At 43.6% G+C, this 20,520-nt stretch overlaps 1 protein-coding gene across 1 annotated transcript in view; it reads left to right on the top strand.

Annotated features, from left to right (window-relative positions):
* Positions 1 to 20,520, top strand: part of LOC111151846 (transmembrane protein 178B) — a 332,186-nt gene that overhangs the window by 45,459 nt on the left and 266,207 nt on the right. The gene's annotated exons all lie outside the window — the stretch shown is intronic.

The raw sequence follows: 20,520 nt of genomic DNA, 5'->3' as shown, positions 1-20,520 counted from the left end.
GCCCCCTTACGTCATCCCCCTGAGGAGTCCAAGGGAAAAGGGCATCATGCAGGGGAGAATACAGCTGTCGTGGTGGTGTACCTGCTTCAGAGGGATGTGGGGTTTAATCCCCTTGTCTCCACTAGTGGCTGCTTCCAACTCCAGCAGAACCTGAACTTGTGAGCCTCCATTTCCTTGACTATATAATGAGGGAGACCGAGAGCTCTGCAATCTTTTGATCTAGGACATTCTGTGACATTAGCCACAGATCTATAGAATTAGAACTGCAAGCTGGTTAACCCTTTCTTAGAGTGACCTTAAACATTCAGTTTTTAAAAGTTTCAAAGGAATGGACTTTTACCTCCATGAACTCAATTTAATCTGGTAATGAATATCAAATATAAAGAAGCCATGAGCTTTTTTGCCCCCTACCCCTTTTTAGTATTGACATTGTCCTCTAGACTATCTACTCCAGGAGGACAGGACTCTTATTTATTTTGTATTATTATTATTTCTATTATTTTTTTTAAGGTTTTATTTATTCATTTGACAGATAGAGATCACAAGTAGGCAGAGAGGCAGGCAGAGAGAGAGGAGGAAGCAGGCTTCTGGCCGAGCAGAGAGCCTGATGTGGGGCTCGATCCCAGGACGCTGGGATCATGACCTGAGCTGAAGGCAGAGGCCTTAACCCACTGAGCCACCCAGGCACCCCTATTACTATTATTTTAAAAGACTTTTTAAAGTAATCTCTATGCCCAATGTGGGGCTTGAACTTACAACCCTAAGACCAAGAGACCAAGAGTCACATGCTCTACTGACTGAGACAGCCAGGAGCCCCTGTTTCTTGTTTTAGAGTTCCTTCCCAGCATGTGCCTGTCCGTATTCCTGGAAGGGAGAGTTGATCACATTTTGTTTCCTCTGCACCTAGCACAGTGCCAGACGTGTGATAAATATTGGTTGAATCGATGCCTACCATATGGTATTCTAAGTATTGTGAATGTTGGAAATTGCAACAAAAACTAGGTAGAGATAGGAGTATTGTATTTTTTTTTTTCTAAGAAAAAAATAGGTGAAATAAAAACCTTTCAAAGGAGATTACAAAGCTGTTTTCTTTCTCCTTACTCATCACTTTCCTCCTCCCCCAAATTTCCAGTCTTATTATCTCACCAAACAGAGTCAAAAGAGGAAAAATACAAAAGGAGAACTTCCAGAATTTCCTAGGCTACTTACTCTCCGTCTTTTAGGGGGGGGGTGTCCTTTTTGTGCTTTGGTTTATTGGATAACCAAGGATAAAAGAAATCTGAGGCCCCCTATCAGGATGTTAATAAGTTGTTTCTTGTCAAAGGAATTTAAAAATTGGTTCTGAGAAAATGTCTGTTTGATTTAGAGGAGAACTTCTGTCTCAATGCCTGTTTGGTTATTTGACATTCTCGGTTGTCTCCACTTAGCTCGAAAGGTGTTAAGACATTTAAAGAAATTATTAAAGCAAAAAAATATTTTAGTAGAGTTCAAGACCCATATGCCATGCATCAAGAGGAGGAGGCATGAGCATAAAATCTGGGAAACCACTGAAAATAAACTCTGCTCCCTAGCTACCTGGAGGAAGGTGAGGTCCTGTGCCCTGCATACCCTCTGAAACCCACTGGAAAATAAAGTTGCTGTTTTAATTATAGCTGGCATTTGGAATTCTCCAGGTGAAGGAGGTCAGTTTGCTAGAAAATGTCTCTTGGCACTGGAGGCTCAGGAAATAAGAATGGGTCAGAGACGAAGTTGTACTTACCTATTAAAGTATGTCTCTGGAGTTTCTCATGGACCCAGAAGTAACCTTGTCTTTTGTTAGTAGACCTTGTGACTCTAAGTGGAGGCCACCATGCTTGGTGAAGAGCGCTCCCTTCCTTAAAGGGCTCTGGGCTAATGGGGAGTAGGAAGGAAGCCAGACATTTATTAAGAGATGACAGATTTTGTGGAATGAGTGGTAGGATGGTCAGATTAGTGTGCTAGGAGCTCAGAGGAAGGAGTGGCTGTCTTGGACTGGAGTGGAGAAAGAGGACCTCGGAGGAGGTGTGCCTGATAGGACACCTGGTTTGCAGGTGAGCGAGCGGAGAGGGCTGGGAAGAGCATTCCACGCTGAGGAAGAGCATGAGCCAGAGCTCAAGACCAGCAGTGTGTGGGCAGCCTGGATAGCCGGGTGCGGTGATGGCGTGTGTGGGGGATTAAGGAGAGAGGAGGCAGGAACTGAGGCATGAACAGCCTTGGAGAAGTGCTGTCTGAATCTGGAATGTCTTCTCCTGAACCTGATCCCATCTATTCCTCCCCCTCAACACCTTCTACTTTGTTTTGGGTTTACATGGAAACCCACTGGGAAGCTACTGCTGTGGCAATGAGCAGTCTGTGATGCTTCTGATCAAGGAAATGACCTGTCCCGGAGGTGATTATATAAGAACTTATGAATTATTATTATTATTTTTTTAAAAGATTTTATTTGTTTATTTGACAGAGCGAGAGGGAGCACAAACAGGGGGAGCGGCAGGCAGAGGGAGCGGGAGAGCTGAGCAGGGAGCCTCACACGGGGCTCGATCCCAGGACCCTGGGATCATGACCTGAACTGAAGGAAGCTGCTTAACCGACGGAGCCACCCAGATGCCCCAGAACTTATCAATTCATTTTGTTTTGTCCTGGGTTTGTAGTTGCAGGCATTTGATGGACCGTGGACGTGCTGGATTGGGTTGGTGATTAGTGTTTAATTCACAGGGTCAGGTGGGGATCTTGGTCTAGTAACACCCTGGGGAATTTTGACATTTTAGTCCCTGTCATGCCTGAGAAGAGACCCCTTTTACTCTTCCTCCCACCCCCATCCCAAAGTGTTTGTGGGGCCAGTCAATATGGTGACCAAAAATTAGGGTGTCCGATGTACCTCTGCTACCTTCAGCCCTGGTGACACTGGAGCCTCACAGGCCATTGACAGTGAAAACCAGGGAAAGCCTTGTAGTTGAGAACTGGGGTGTGACTGTCACCTGTCCTAGCTTCTCCTCATTGGACACAGTGGCCACAGGTGCAGAGGAGTTGTCTCACCCCTTGGGCATTTGGTTTACTTATACCCTCTCTTCTGTGTTGAGTCCAATTCTTTCTTCCCTCCCCCTCCCCACTCCAGGTTTAGCTTGGAACGACCTTTTGATTTAAAAAGATTTTTTGGTAAATTTGACTCATGGAGGCACTATTTTGCATACCTCTGTAGTGGGTTGAATGGTGGCTTCCAAAAAAGAGATGTGGAAGTCCTACCTCCTGGAACCTATGAAGATGCCTTATTTAGAAAAAAGGTCTTAGCAGATGTAATTAAAATCTCATGAGGTCATCTTGGATTTAGTGTGGGCCCAGTTACCGGTATCCTTATTAAAAAGAGATCATGCAGAGCTATGAAGATACCCAGAGGGAAAGGCCTTGTGAACGTGGAGGCAGAGATGGAACATTGGGATGGAAGGATTGCTGGCAAACCACCACAAGCTAGGAGAGGCATGGATCCTTCTAGAAGGAGCTAATCCTGATGACACCTTGATTTTGGACTTCCAGCCTCCAGAACCAAGACAAAGTAAATTTCTGTTTTAAGCCACCCAGTTTATGGTAAATTCGTTATGGCAGCCCTGGGAAATTACAACATCCATGGGTAGAGCTTCCTCTTGCCTTTGTGGTCCAAGCCCCTCTCGCCTCCCTGAGTGGATGTCTTTGAATATTTAGAGGTTCTTCACTTTTCCTTGTCTGTGTGGTTTTTCTTTTTTTTAAGATTTTATTTATTTATTTGACAGAGAGAGATCACAAGTAGGCAGAGAGGCAGGCAGAGAGAGAGGGAAGCAGGCTCCTCACAGAGCAGAGAGCCCAATGCGGGGCTCGATCCCAGGACCCTGAGATCATGACCTGAGCCGAAGGCAGAGGCTTTAACCCACTGAGCCACCCAGGCGCCCCGTCTGTGTGGTTTTCATGCTTGTAGGGTTAGGATTCCCTGTCAGGGTCTATTGGCCCTGATGTCTGTCCCTATCTGAGTGAGCCTGAGGTGAACCACAGGACATACAAAGACTTGGTCCTTTTCCTCCAAAGGCTGTGTTGATTCTAGTGTACCAGCTATTGTTTCCTTTACTAATTAAGGGACTATGTTATCTATTCTTCGATCTGGGACACTTTTTTTTTTTTTAAAGATTTTATTTAATTATTTGAGAGAGAGAGCATGAGAGGAGAGAGGTCAGTGGGAGAAACAGACTCCCCGCCGAACAGGGAGCCCGATGTGGGACTCGATCCCGGGACTCCAGAATCATGACCTGAGCTGAAGGCAGTTGCCCAACCAACTGAGCCACCCAGGCGCCCCGATCTGGGACACTTTTGAGTGTTAAAGGGGACACTGTTGATATTTGTAACAAGTGAGTTGGCTCCAGACAGACCAGGACATCTGGTCACCCTTCTCATCGGCCCTATCTAGGTACCAAGTACCAGTCCCGTCGGGCCTCCTTTCTGGTCTTGTCAGTGTTAGTGCAGAATGATTGCTTGGTCAGCCTTAGGGGGACTGAGAACTGCAGCACTGTTAGGAATCATTGACCTTCCTAGTCTAGCCTTTTCTCTTGTTCTCTTGTTCTTTCCAGAGGTCGACTTTCTTCTTAGCTTCGGGATTATGGAATGTGTTTGGTCGTCAGACCTCTTCAGTAAGGCAAAGCAGCCCCCAGACACCTTGCTTGTGCCCATTTTGCCACTAAGCATTTTACAAAAATGCTTCTTGCAGAAAAATGCAAGAAGATCACAGCTATTTTGGATGCACCATCAATTAACTTGGAGCCTTTAAAACTCAAAGCATGTTAAATTATTAATTCGCGCGAGAAACAAGAGCAAAGTGTTTGTCATGTTTCATACATTAATACTGCATGGGGCTGCCTCTTGAACCATCTGGGTGGCAGAATCCCCGGGCCCTTGATGAGGGTGGTAGGCAGTTGCTGGAGTTGTTTTGTGATTCCCACACCACTGCCACTGCTGAGAGAACAAAGAGTCTTCTGTTGGATGTTCCTCCACAGGGTGGAAGCTGCACTGTGTTCTCTAAAATTAGACTCTTTTCCTCTGGCATTGTCACAAACGAGCCTTCGAGGAGGATACTTGCCATCACCCCTGATGACCTAGAAATATCAATTGCCATTCAGCGGTGTGATCTGAGATCTATGGCCCATGTTGTTCCTCAGGAGAAATGGATGACCTTGCATGATGTTTCAGTTCCTAGGTGAGAACTAGGCTCTGAGGTCTCTCCTGTGGAAATCTTTGAACTCCCACAGAACCTTGTGGCCATATTTAGAGAAGCTGCCACCAGCCGCCCCAGGGTACTGAGCTGCACGGCCGATGGCCCATTTCAGGGATGCCCTTGGGTGGGGATTGTGTTGACAGGTTCATTCATGTGTTCTGGGCACCTAGCATGGCGCGCAGCAGCTGGGAGATGATCAGGAAATGCGTAGTAGATGAATGAATGATTGATGATAGAAGAGGTTCAGTGTTTCCATTCACTGAAGCCACCAGTGGCTGAAAATGAGATCCTACGTGAGAAATACTCATATTCCCAATGTGCTTCTTTATTTGGCTAGTTGCATTTAAATTCTTAACTTTTTAAAATTGTGGCATAACATACATACAGTGCACGGATCTGTAGTGCTCTCCGTTAACTTACTTGTGCACACATCCCTGTTCCCACCATTCAGCTCAGGATAACCTTGGCAGTACACAAGAAGGCTCTCCTGCGCCCCCTTCCTGTCAGCGGCTCCTGCCAGATGGAACCACGGTCTTCTGTGACCGGGTTGGCTTTGCTTGTTCTTGAACTTCATATAAATGACAGTAATAGTATGTGGTCGTTTGTGCTTGGCTTCTTTCACTCAATGTTATGTCTGTGAGATTCATCCAAGTTGTTAATTGCTATGTAGCAGCCGGGAGGTATCCCATTATATGAATATACCACAGTCTATCCATTCTGGTTGGGCCATTTCCAGCTTTGGCTATTACGAATGGAACTTAAGAATATTGTTGTACATGTCTCTAATTGTACATCTATTCTCAAAGTTCATGTTTTACTTACAAGGAGGCAGAGGAGGGAAACAGTAAGCATTGATACTTACTGAAAGGTTCCTGGATGCTAGGAATGATCGTAAGCAACTAAGCAAACGCTCGTAGCCACAGCCCATGTGTGCTTTTTATCGCTCCATCAATGTTTGCCAACTTTGTACCTTAATTAGAGAAAACTCTACAAGCAAGACAACCTTAGAAATACAAGTTGATGTGATCAGTCAGCATCTGAAGTTATCTAACTTTATTTTGTAGCTTCCTCCCTCCCTGCCCCACCCTCCCCTGCTGCTCATCCCGTCGCTAGGATGGGCACTCATCAGATTTTGGGCTGAATTCCCAATGGCCAGTTTTGTGCCTCACCCTGGTAGATGCTCAGTAGATATTTTTACTTATAAGGAAAATGTTCTTTTTTTAAAAATATTTTTTATTTATTAATTTGACAGACAGAGATCCCAAGTAAGCAGAGAGGCGGGCAGAGAGAGAGGAAGGGAAGCAGGCTCTCTGCTGAGCAGAGCGCCTGATGCGAGGCTTGATCCCAGGACCCTGGGATCATGACCCAAGCTGAGGGCAGAGGCTTTAACCTACCGAGCTACCCAGGCACCCCAAGGAAACTGTTCTTAAAAATGATTCTTTAGCAAGTTGTTTTTGAATCTACCAGACATTTTGCCACCATTGTGGTCTTGGACCAGTCTAACCCAACATTTTATTACCAAACTAGAATTCCATGGTGGCTGCCCTGCAAAGACCTCATACACTCCTCTAAGAGAGCAGCTCTCTCCACATGTTTGCTGGGGCTTTAGTGCTCTTTTTACTGTTAACCTAATGTTAAGCAGCTTAAAAGTTGGAAAAAAAAATTGAGTCTTAATTAACATACCAAAAAATGCCCAGATCTCAACAAAATTCTGTGTGTGTTGACAATTGGTTGAGACTATCCCCTCAATAAGAAGCAGGCTATTTCTGTCACCCCATGTGCATTCTGTCCTCAGTTTCCACCTCTCCCCAACTGTGGGCAGCCACAGACCTGACTTCTTTTGGTAGAAATTACTTTGGCCTGTTCGGGACTGTATAGGAATGGGAACGTATGGTATGTGCTTAGCTGTGACCAGCCTCTTTTAAGCAAAAGAGTGTTTTGAGATTTACTCTTACTGTGTGTATTTGTTACTGGATATTATTCCATTTGAACGGGTATCTCCTACTTTATTTTTTAATTGATATGACATGTGGGCAGTTTACAGTTTTTGGCTAGTTTTAAGACCTCTGGTATTAAATTCATGTGCAAGGCCTTTTGTGGACCTAGATTTTCATTTCCCTCGGGCAAATACCTGGCGGTGGGCTCATTTAGCAAATGAACGGTTGACTTGATGAGAAACGGGCATTTCGTGAAAGTGATTGAACTATGTTATACTCCCACCAGCAACATACGAGTCTTCCTCTCGTTCCACATCTTTACCTATATTCGCTATTCTTGTGGAGTTATTTCAACGAGCTCTCTTTAAACAAGCTCTAATTTGCCCCAACACTTGTTTTATGCAGTTCTGCTCTCTTAACATCTACCTTGAGCCTCTGTTCACAGCACTAGGCCTTTTTTCTTTTTTTGAGTGACACGGCTGAGATTCTTCAGTTTTGGTTTTTTTCTTTTTAGATTTTATTTATTTGAGAGAGAGTGAGCGAACACCAGTGGAGTGTGAAGCAGAGGGAGAAGCAGGCCCCCCACTGAGCAGAGAGCCTGTTGTGAGGCGCTATCCCAAGACCCCAAGATCATGACCTGCGCCGAAGGCAGACGCTCAACCAACTGAGCCACCCAAGCATCCCTTCTTAGTTCTTCTTAACCTGGATCCTTATTGCACATTTGTTTGTTTCCTACTTGAAAAAAGGAGTCTCTGAGCTCATCCCAGCCTTCCTGTCCTTCTCTGTGAGGTCTTGTGTTCCCACTGAGCCCCTAAGGCCAGACCACTCCTTTCTACTGGATTTTTGGCTTTAACTAAATCGAACTAGAAAAACAAATTCTTCAAGAGTGGGAACCTTGTCTGAATTGATTATCATCCTCTCTCGAGCTTCCAGAACAATGCTGGTACATAATAAATGTGTGTTGAATGAGTACATCTTAAACTATGAAAGTGAACATATTACACTTTAATCAATATTTACAAATTTACTTATTAGGAGTTTCTGATAGTGCCAAAGTTAATACTGTTTTTCCTCCCTAAAATCAAGATGGAGTATAGTTTGGTGAGAAGGGCATGGAAGTAACTGAAGAAAATAGATAGGAGTTCTTGACGATAAAAATATTTCTCTGCTGGCACAGGGTTTGGGTGTCCATGTGGTACGATAGCAGGGGGCTGCTCCAAGTTTCCATTCTACAAAATCTTTCTCCCACCAGATTGGCAGGACAAAAATATAGATTAGTAAAGATTTGTTTCTTGGCTAAGGTATTCTTAGTTTCACGAGCTCTCTTTTAAAATTCAAAATTTTAAGGAAGAGCCATATGCATCCTTACTGAGAATTGGTGTAATGGACTACTCCCCAGTTCCTTCACCAGGCTGGGGGGAAACCAGAGCCAGAAAGGGAAGAGGCTGACACAGGGTGAGCATGAGGGTGGCAGGGTGTGTGCGTTGGGAGGGTAACGCATCTGTGTGTGCCATGGAGTGTGAATGTGGGTTAATATTGACCTTGAAAAGCTGAGTGCAGAAGGGATGGTATTGGGTGGGGGAAGGGCAAACCATGACCCCTGTCAAAATTTTTGTCTGTTATTAAGCTGTTAAAGGTCAGATTTACATGTAGAAAGTAGAAAAGCCATCTCCTACTTTCTTTCATTTCTAAAATCCTGTACAAAAAAAAGATGACTTCTGTATTTTAAGGAAGGTTTTGTTCTCCGAGATAAAACTTAAGCGTTCCTAATTTGTTTTATCTTTGAGACCTAATCTGCAATGAAATATTCTAGGTCTTTAATTTGTTCTTTTCTTTCACAATTAATCCCACAGTCCGCTTAAATCCATGATTAATCCAAAGATGCATTTAATTTCATCTTTAGTCTTAGCTTTCCATCTGCTTAGTGGTTTCTGTCTTTGCCCATGTGTGTTTGAGATCTCCACTTTTTGATCTTTGTATTTCATTTCTCATTCACGTCTGTAAAAGGAGTACCTGTAGAATATAATAAAAATATCCAAAAGTTGAGCAAACATTGCCAAATAAGATGGCTGTGCTGAGGACACTCCTTTTATTGCTTCCCACTGCACTCAGAAAACCATCTTTCTCCTTCCTGGAGTCACAGCCTAAGTGGCTTCACACCGGCTCTGCCTTCTTTCCCAGCACCCTCCCTTTAGTCCACAGCACTGCTGGCATGCCGGTGCGAGCTCTGTTCCTCCGATGTTCCAGGTTCTGTCCTGCTGGATGGGGATTTGCACATCCTGTTTCCTCACCTCTGAGCACTTTCTCTTTCCTCGTGTGACCTAGAACCTTCAGGTCTAGGCTTAAAGTGAACCAATGGTGAAGCTTTCTCAGACTGACGCTTCTCTCCATTTATTTCTTTTTATTAAAAGACTTTGATTCTTAAAGATTTAATTAATTTAGTTAGAGTGTGTGCGTGTAGGGAGAGGGGTCCAGGGAGAGGGAGAGAGAACCTCAAGCTGCCTGCGCATTGAGAGCAGAGACTGACATGGGCCTTGATCTCACAACCCTGAGATCACAACCTGAGCCGAAATCAAGAGTCTGATGCTTAACTGACTAAACCACCCAAGTGTCCCAGTAGACTTTGATTTTTAGAATATATTTAAAGAAAACCTGAGTTGGGATAGTACAGAGTTCTTAAATAGCCCCTGTGCATTTTCCTCTATTGACATGATTAGTGGGGTACATTTGTTTCAATTAGTGAAACAATATATTAACTCCACATTTTATTCAGCTTTCTTTAATTTTTATCTGATGTCCTTTTTCTGTCCCAGGTCCCATTCAGGATACAACATCATGTGTAGTTGTTGTGTCCTTGGGCTCTTCTTGGATGTGACAGTTTTTCAGATGTTCCTTGTTTGTGATGACCTTGACTGAAGACTATTAGTCAGATACATTGTAGGATGCTCTTCTGCTAGAACTTTTCTGAATTTTTACCCCTTCGTGATTGGGCTAGATAATGGGTTTGGCGGAAAATCATGTAGAGTGCCATTTTCGTCATACTGTTTTAAGAATATTTTCTATCTGTGATTTATAACTTGATGTTGACTTTGATCTCCTGGCTGAACTGGTGTATGTCTCCACTGTAAGTTACTCTTCCCCCTTCCTCCCTGCACCCCCTTCTACACTGTCCTCTTGGGAAGGATGTTACTAGGCCCAGCCTATGCCTGAGGAATGGGAGATTATGCTCCCCGTCCTTTGGGGAAGAGCATCTACATAAGTTATTTGGAATTCTGCCTGAGAGATTTGTTCTCCATTAATGTATTCAATCATTAGTCATCCGTATGGACTCATGAATATTTACTGTATACTTTGGGTTATAATCCAATGCTACTTACCTTTTGCCCCAGTTGTTCTGCCTTTGGCCATTAGGAAGTCTTTCAGTTGGCTCCTGTGTCTCTTTGACCTCATCTCATCAATGTGGGTATTGACTTACTAAATTATTTTGGAGCATCTTCTTAATTTCTGGCACCCCAACAGGCTCCAAGATAATCTTGTATATTTCCTGCCCAGATCTAGAATCAACCATTTCTCCAAGGAGTCCTGGTTCCTGTTAGTGGAGATTGGTGTTAGAGACCAAGTTCTGGGCACCAGGTGTGCTAACTTCGTACTGGAGAATTCGGATATTCCCCGTGTATTTTTATTATAGTACCCGATGCTTTCATTAGTAGCATAAAGTACACAGTATGTGATTTGTTTGCTTTCTTCCATGTGTGTCTTTCCCACTTATGTTGTCTGCTCCACAAGGTCAGACATCAGGCTTCACCCACAGTGCCGGAAGCACAGTTGGCCCTCAAGAAACATTAGTTGAACGAATGAATGACTACTGGCTGGACAGCAAGACTTTCACCAGAGAGCTTGCATATCCATTCAACAGCTGTTAAAAGCCCAGATTTAATATGAGTTGTGGTTCAGACTTTAGGGGTTTCAGTGTGTAGTTTTAAACACGGGCTAGGTCGGTTAAAAGCTGAATAATATGTGACATTGAGGCATTATTGAACTTACAGATTCATTAACTGTGATGTGCACATTCTAATTCTCTAGTCAACTTGTTAATTAAGCTTTATGATCGGGAAAGATAGATGTGAATTCTAGCTGAGTGTTGCACCTTGTAGGTGAGCTAGCTGGAGGTAGACTCCTTTTGGTTTGCTGATAGGGACAATAAAGACTTTTTGGGGGGACACCTGGGTGGCTCAGTTGGTTAAATGTCTGCTTTTGGCTCAGGTCATAATCCCAGGGTCCTGGGATCAAGCCACGCTTGAGACTCCCTGCTCGGCGGAGAGCCTGCTTCTCCCTCTCCCTCTGCCTGCCACTCTGCCTACTTGTGCTCTCTCTCTATCAAATAAATAAATAAATGAAAATCTTTAAAAAAAAAAAAGACCTTTTTTTTCTATGGTATTCCCCCTCCCTCAATAGCCATTGGCAAGTAAGTACAAGTAGAGGTATCATAAATGTGCTAATTACTTTCTCTCTGTAACATTTTGGAACAGAGCTAGAGACACGAAGTGGTGAAGCCACCAGGGCTGGGGCTTGCACTGTGTCTTGGGGTTACACAGGCAGGCACTCTTAATGCACAGGTCAGAGCTGCTAGATCTCCAGCTTATGCTGTCCACGTGGGCGAGTGCACCCCTAGGAGACACCCCGTCCTTAGGATACAGAGCCCAGACAAACAATGTGCTTGGTGTGGGAACCCTGCCTGTGAAGAGTGGGACCCCAGGTTCATCCAAGGGACTCAGGCAGTCTTTCAAGGGGAGTGGGTGCCGAGGGGACATACTGGGCTCAGAGACTTGGACACAGGGGGATGGGGACTTGTTTGCCAGAGCTGGAGCCAATAGTTGATATAGGGTGAAGAACATGGTACCAGGACTGAGTTCATTACAAGGTAGTCTTGAGGTCCTGTGGGCTCGCACCCCATAGTTGTTCCCTGTTGTTAACTAGGCCCGAGGCCCAAGTCAGGCATATTGGTCATGTGACATCAGGCCTAGGTCGAGAGGAAGTGCTGGGCTGGACTGAGGGGATGTTTGATTATTACTTGACCTTCAGCTTTGGCTTGCCTGATGACAAAATTATTCTCAAGTCACCTTTGGTTGCATACAGGGTCAGCCAGCCAGACTTACCACTGCCCCAGCCCAAAGCTCAAAGGCTGGGTCCCGGACAGCATAAATGCCTGTTTCCCAGCCAGTGCCAGCTGACCATCGCGTTGCTTCTGGGCTCTGCTGTGCCCAGCTGTTCCCTGCTCCGCCTAACTTTTCTGGTTTCTGACATCTGGGAAGGAAGTAGCTCTGGGTTCCCCTGGTTTTCCTGGAAATCCTAGTTTAGAAGGGTCCCTTCTTCCCAGCGACAGCGAAATGGCCTTTATTTCCAATCTTGTGTGAAAGAAACATCCAGAGTTGGCATCATGGCAGGTCAGCTCATTCACCCCTGAGCCCTGCATTTTGTTGGAAAAGAGTATTTCATTTCTTTCCTTCAGTGGTTCTCAAACTTGAGGTGTCCAAAAATTTAAACCGTGGGGTTCAAGGCCCTGCCCTGGGAAAGTCTGGTTCCATAGGTCTGAAGCAGATTTAGGACACCTTGATGGTACGCAGAAGTTGAGAACTCACCTGCCTGTGGAGTTTGGGGGTGACTGTCATTGTGGGGCCAACACTGTGCTGAGCTCCTTGTCTTGTGGCCATAATAGCTCCTGTCCAGTTATCACACCTTTTAAAATACTTTGCTGGCTAAACCACATGCATGCCTGAGGGCCATAATTTGCAGTGGTTCTTCTAATGTTTCTGGAGATCATCAGGTTTAGGGATCTGGAGAGGAAGTATTGAGACAAGAGAAAGGAATTTATTGAGAGCTTCCTCTGTGCCAAGCACAGTACTTAGCACTTTCACATATAATATCTCATTTAATTCTAATAAAACTTGACCAGGTCGATCTTCACATCTTCATTTAGGGGGCTGGTAACTGCTACCCAGAATGGCTAATAACCTGACTTATTGATTTTGCCATGGTAGTGGGTGGCAGAGCTAAGACTTGGGTTTCGGTCTGTCTGACTTTAAGGCTGGTGGCCATCCCACTTGTCCCTGTCACTGCTTTCTATTCCACGCTGCTTTGCCAAGGAAAGAACACGCAGCCCCAGCTCCAGCATGGGAGAGCACGGTAGTCCGTGAGCTACTCATGGGGAAGCTTGCTGTGTGGGAAGGTATGTAAGAGCACAGACTCTAGAATCTGATGCCTAGAAAGGAAGCTAGATCCTGCCCCTTCTTAGCAATGGGATGGTAGACATGTCTGTTTCTTGGACCTTGTTACATTACCTGTAACTCGAGGGTTAGAATATCTGTCTACCTCTTGAGATCGCTATGGGGGCTCTATGAGATCATGTAGTACCTGGTATATAGTGACCGCTCTTGCAGTATTAGCTGCTGAGGCTGTATGCAGCCACTGTGGCTCTTTGCTTAGTAGTGTGACCTGTGGCCTATTACTGGGGCTTAGGGAGTTTTGGGGCATGGATATATCCCAGTTTACCCTTCCGTGGTCATTCCTCTTTTCTTCCACTTACCCTCAGCCTGCACCATTCTTTCCTTCCTCTCCTATGTATTCTCTCACTCCCTAAGCCACAGAAGTTAACCTGCTTCCCCAGCTTTCTATGTTTGTGACTTCATGCTGTGTCCACGTGAGAGGATTTAAGCCTAATAATGAGAAGGTGCATGCAGCTGGATGAGCATCTGTCTGTATTGTCTGTATTTCTGTGGGTGGGCAGATCTATGACAATGAATTCTTTTTTTTTTTTTAAGATTTTTTTTTCTTTTTTTTTTATTAAATTTTATTTTTTATAATCATATAATATATTTTTATCCCCAGGGGTACAGGTCTGTGAATCACCAGGTTTACACACTTCACAGCACTCACCATAGCACATACCCTCCCCAATGTCCATAATCCCACCCCCCAATACCCCTCCCCCCATTAACCCTCAGTTTGTTTTGTGAGATTAAGAGTCACTTATGGTTTGTCTCCCTCCCAATCCCATCTTGTTTCATTTACTCTTCTCCTACCCCCTTAACCCACCATGTCGCATCTCCTCTCCCTCATATCAGGGAGATCATATGATAGTTGTCTTTCTCCGATTGACTTATTTCGCTAAGCATGATACCCTCTAGTTCCATCCACGTCGTCGCAAATGGCAAGATTTCATTTCTTTTGATGGCTGCATAGTATTCCATTGTGTATATATACCACATCTTCTTTATCCATTCGTCTGTTGATGGACATCTAGGTTCTTTCCATAGTTTGGCTATTGTAGACATTGCTGCTATAAACATTCGGGTGCACGTGCCCCTTCGGATCACTACGTTCGTATCTTTAGGGTAAATACCCAGCAGTGCAATTGCTGGGTCATAGGGTAGTTCTATTTTCAACATTTTGAGGAACCTCCATGCTGTTTTCCAGAGTGGTTGCACCAGCTTGCATTCCCACCAACAGTGTAGGAGGGTTCCCCTTTCTCCGCATCCTCGCCAGCATCTCTCATTTCCTGACTTGTTAATTTTAGCCATTCTGACTGGTGTGAGGTGATATCTCATTGTGGTTTTGATTTGTATTTTCCTGATGCCGAGTGATATGGAGCACTTTTTCATGTGTCTGTTGGCCATCTGGATGTCTTCTTTGCAGAAATGTCTGTTCATGTCCTCTGCCCATTTCTTGATTGGATTATTTGTTCTTTGGGTGTTGAGTTTGCTAAGTTCTTTATAGATTTTGGACACTAGCCCTTTATCCGATATGTCATTTGCAAATATCTTCTCCCATTCTGTCATTTGTCTTTTGGTTTTGTTAACTGTTTCCTTTGCTGTGCAAAAGCTTTTGATCTTGATGAAATCCCAATAGTTCATTTTTGCCCTTGCTTCCCTTGCCTTTGGCAATGTTCCTAGGAAGATGTTGCTGCGGCTGAGGTCGAAGAGGTTGCTGCCTGTGTTCTCCTCAAGGATTTTGATGGATTCCTTTCTCACATTGAGATCCTTCATCCATTTTGAGTCTATTTTCGTGTGTGGTGTAAGGAAATGATCCAATTTCATTTTTCTGCATGTGGCTGTCCAATTTTCCCAACACCATTTGTTGAAGAGGCTGTCTTTTTTCCATTGGATATTCTTTCCTGCTTTGTCGAAGATGAGTTGACCATAGAGTTGAGGGTCTATTTCTGGGCTCTCTATTCTGTTCCATTGATCTATGTGTCTGTTTTTGTGCCAGTACCATGCTGTCTTGATGATGACAGCTTTGTAATAGAGCTTGAAGTCCGGAATTGTGATGCCACCAACTTTGGCTTTCTTTTTCAATATTGCTTTGGCTATTTGAGGTCTTTTCTGGTTCCATATAAATTTTAGGATTATTTGTTCCATTTCTTTGAAAAAAATGGATGGTACTTTGATAGGAATTGCATTAAATGTGTAGATTGCTTTAGGTAGCATAGACATTTTCACAATATTTATTCTTCCAATCCAGGAGCATGGAACATTTTTCCATTTCTTTGTGTCTTCCTCAATTTCTTTCATGAGTACTTTATAGTTTTCTGTGTATAGATTCTTAGTCTCTTTGGTTAGATTTATTCCTAGGTATCTTATAGTTTTGGGTGCAATTGTAAATGGGATTGACTCCTTAATTTCTCTTTCTTCTGTCTTGTTGTTGGTGTAGAGAAATGCAACTGATTTCTGTGCATTGATTTTATATCCTGACACTTTACTGAATTCCTGTACAAGTTCTAGCAGTTTTGGAGTGGAGTCTTTTGGGTTTTCCACATATAGTATCATATCATCTGCGAAGAGTGATAGTTTGACTTCTTCTTTGCCAATTTGGATGCCTTTAATTTCCTTTTGTTGTCTGATTGCTGAGGCTAGGACTTCTAGTACTATGTTGAATAGCAGTGGTGATAACGGACATCCCTGCCGTGTTCCTGACCTTAGCGGAAAAGCTTTCAGTTTTTCTCCATTGAGAATGATATTTGCGGTGGGTTTTTCATAGATGGCTTTGATAATATTGAGGTATGTGCCCTCTATCCCTACACTTTGAAGAGTTTTGATCAGGAAGGGATGCTGTACTTTGTCAAATGCTTTTTCAGCATCTATGGAGAGTATCATATGGTTCTTGTTCTTTCTTTTATTAATGTGTTGTATCACATTGATTGATTTACGGATGTTGAACCAACCTTGCAGCCCTGGAATAAATCCCACTTGGTCGTGGTGAATAATCCTTTTAATGTACTGTTGAATCCTATTGGCTAGTATTTTGGTGAGAATTTTTGCATCTGTGTTCATCAAGGATATTGGTCTGTAGTTCTCTTTTTTGATGGGATCCTTGTCTGGTTTTGGGATCAAGGTGATGCTGGCCTCATAAAATGAGTTTGGAAGTTTTCCTTCCATTTCTATTTTTTGGAACAGTTTCAGGAGAATAGGAATTAGTTCTTCTTTAAATGTTTGGTAGAATTCCCCCGGGAAGCCATCTGGCCCTGGGCTTTTGTTTGTTTGGAGATTTTTGATGACTGTTTCAATCTCCTTACTGGTTATGGGTCTGTGGAGGCTTTCTATTTCTTCCTGGTTCAGTTGTGGTAGTTTATATGTCTCTAGGAATGCATCCATTTCTTCCAGATTGTCAAATTTGTTGGCGTAGAGTTGCTCATAGTATGTTCTTATAATTGTCTGTATTTCTTTGGTGTTCATTGTGATCTCTCCTCTTTCATTCATGATTTTATTTATTTGGGTCCTTTCTCTTTTCTTTTTGATAAGTCTGGCCAGGGGTTTATCAATCTTATTAATTCTTTCAAAGAACCAGCTCCTAGTTTTGTTGATTTGTTCTATTGTTTTTTTGGTTTCTATTTCATTGATTTCTGCTCTGATCTTTATGATTTCTCTTCTCCTGCTGGGTTTAGGGTTTCTTTCTTGTTCTTTCTCCAGCTCCTTTAGGTGTAGGGTTAGGTTGTGTACCTGAGACCTTTCTTGTTTCTTGAGAAAGGCTTGTACCGCTATATATTTTCCTCTCAGGACTGCCTTTGTTGTGTCCCACAGATTTTGAACCGTTGTGTTTTCATTATCATTTGTTTCCATGAATTTTTTCAACTCTTCTTTAATTTCCTGGTTGACCCATTCATTCTTTAGAAGGATGCTGTTTAGTCTCCATGTATTTGGGTTCTTTCCAAATTTCCTCTTGTGATTGAGTTCTAGCTTCAGAGCATTGTGGTCTGAAAATATGCAGGGAATGATTCCAATCTTTTGATAACGGTTGAGACCTGATTTAGGACCGGGAATATGATCTATTCTGGAGAATGTTCCATGTGCACTAGAGAAGAATGTGTATTCTGTTGCTTTGGGATGAAATGTTCTGAATATATCTGTGATGTCCATCTGGTCCAGTGTGTCATTTAAGGCCTTGATTTCCTTGTTGATCTTTTGCTTGGATGATCTGTCCATTTCAGTGAGGGGAGTGTTAAAGTCCCCTACTATTATTGTATTATTGTCGATGTGTTTCTTTGATTTTGTTATTAATTGGTTTATATAGTTGGCTGCTCCCATGTTAGGGGCATAGATATTTAAAATTGTTAGATCTTCTTGTTGGACAGTTCCTTTGAGTATGATATAGTGACCTTCCTCATCTCTTATTATAGTCTTTGGCTTAAAATCTAATTGATCTGATATAAGGATTGCCACTCCTGCTTTTTTCTGATGTCCATTAGCATGGTAAATTCTTTTCCACCCCCTCACTTTAAATCTGGAGGTGTCTTCGGGTTTAAGATGAGTTTCTTGTAGGCAACATATAGATGGGTTTTGTTTTTTTATCCATTCTGATACCCTGTGTCTTTTGATTGGGGCATTTAGCCCATTCACATTCAGGGTAAGTATTGAGAGATATGAATTTAGTGCCATTGTATTGCCTGTAAGGTGACTGTTATTGTATATTGTCTCTGTTCCTTTCTGATCTACTACTTTTAGGGTCTCTCTTTGCTTAGAGGACCCCTTTCAATATTTCCTGTAGAGCTGGTTTGGTGTTTGCAAATTCTTTCAGTTTTTGTTTGTCCTGGAAGCTTTTAATCTCTCCTTCTATTTTCAATGATAGCCTAGCTGGATATAGTATTCTTGGCTGCATGTTTTTCTCGTTTAGTGCTCTGAATATATCATGCCAGCTCTTTCTGGCCTGCCAGGTCTCTGTGGATAAGTCTGCTGCCAATCTAATATTTTTACCATTGTATGTTACAGACTTCTTTTTCCGGGCTGCTTTCAGGATCTTCTCTTTGTCACTAAGACTTGTAAATTTTACTATTAGGTGACGGGGTGTGGACCTATTCTTATTGATTTTGAGGGGGGTTCTCTGAACCTCCTGGATTTTGATGCTTGTTCCCTTTGCCATATTGGGGAAATTCTCTCCAATAATTCTCTCCAATATACCTTCTGCTCCCCTCTCTGTTTCCTCTTCTTCTGGAATCCCAATTATTCTAATGTTGTTTCGTCTTATGGTGTCACTTATCTCTCGAATTCTCCCCTCATGGTCCAGTAGCTGTTTGTCCCTCTTTTGCTCAGCTTCTTTATTCTCTGTCATTTGGTCTTCTTTTTTTTTTTTTTTTTAAAGATTTTATTTATTTATTTGACAGACAGAGATCACAAGCAGGCAGAGAGGCAGGCAGAGAGAGAGGAGGAAGCAGGCTCCCCGCTGAGCAGAGAGCCCCATGCGGGCCTCGATCCCAGGACCCTGAGATCATGACCTGAGCTGAAGGCAGCGGCTTAACCCACTGAGCCACCCAGGCGCCCCAATAATGAATTCTTTTTAAAGAATCTATTTGTTTGTTTATTTATGTATTTGAGATAGAGAGTGGGAGAGATAGCATGAGCTGGAGCAGAGGGAGAAGCAGGCTCCCTGCTGAGCAGGGAGCCCAAAGTGGGGCTCAATCCCAGGACCCCGAGATCATGACCTGAGCTGAAGGCAGACCCTTAACCAACTGAGCTACCCAGGCAACTGAGCCCCAAGACAGTGCATATTTGCATGAATTGGATGTTGGGGCATCATTTTGCATTTTGGGGGTGGCTCACACCTAATGAGAATATGTAATGGCTGACGGTGTCTTATATGGAGGGGGTATTGCCGTTCCCCTTGACTTGGGAGTCAGACTGGGGGAGGAATATGGAGTGAACGAAAGAACTGATGGGGAAACCACTCATTTTCAATAACTACCTCTCCCATCTCCCTTCCTGGGCTCCCCTCTCTTCTAACAGGGAAGTGCATTTGGGGGAGTGGGAAGATGGGCTACGTACAGAAGAGGGTAAGGCTGGAGGGATAGGGTAGGAGGCAGAAAGGGAAGCCTTGTAAGTTGAATTTAGCAACTTGACTTTTATCTCCGAGGAATCTAGAAAGGAAGGATGTGGTAAGGTATTTGCATTTTAAAAAGGAAAATGTAACATGGAGGATGGGTTTGAGGGCTTCAAGGCTGGAAGCTGGGAGACCAGGTAGAAGGCGAGTGTATAAGTCAAGGTTCTGATGGAAACAATGAGAGGACAGGACAAGGGTGTGAGTTGAATCAGCAGGGCTTGAAGATGGACACTGTGGTGAAGGAGAGGGAGTCCTTGGGTGCCCTGTGTGAGAGAGTAGGTGCACGGAGCTGCCATTAGCTGAGACAATACAGGTGGAGAAACGGGTGGGGTGGAGTGGAGAGGATCGAGCTGAGGACCTGCTGAGTTTTGGAATAGTTCTGGCATGCCCACGTATAACGTGAAGCTGTTGGATACGAAAGACTGAATTTTGGAGGAGAGACATCTCTTGTATATAGTCATTGAAGCCATGGTGAAGATGAAGTTATCGAAAGAGAACATGTAAAATGGAAGATAAGAGAACTGCATAAACTTCCTAGGTTTTTTCTGACAAAATAGCAACTTGAATGGCTTAATAGAACACTGATTTATTATGTAACACTACTGAATGTCAGAAGTCCAAAAGGGGCCTGATAGGACTGAAATAAAGATGTCAGCAGGGCTATGTTCCTTCCAGAGACTCGAGGAGAGAGTCTATTCCTTGCCCTGTGAGTCTCTAAAGGCTGCCCACATTTCTTGGCTTGTTGCCACATCACTCCTACCTCTGCTTTCATTATAACTTTTCTAACTCTGTCCCTGCTGTCTCATTTTTTTAAAAAAAAGAGTTTTATTTGACAGACAGTGAGAGAGTCAACAGAAGCAGGGGGAGGAGAGTGGCAGGTTCCCCGCTGAACGGGGAGCCTGATGCGGGGCTCGATCCCAGGACCCTGGGATCATGACCCCAGCTGAAGGCAGACACTTAACGACTGAGCCACCC

This window comes from Enhydra lutris, unplaced genomic scaffold, assembly GCF_002288905.1.
Source record: "Enhydra lutris kenyoni isolate GAN:26980312 unplaced genomic scaffold, ASM228890v2 scaffoldscaffold27, whole genome shotgun sequence".
NCBI classification, from domain to species: domain Eukaryota; kingdom Metazoa; phylum Chordata; class Mammalia; order Carnivora; family Mustelidae; genus Enhydra; species Enhydra lutris.
This window is presented reverse-complemented; position numbering and strand designations above follow the sequence as displayed.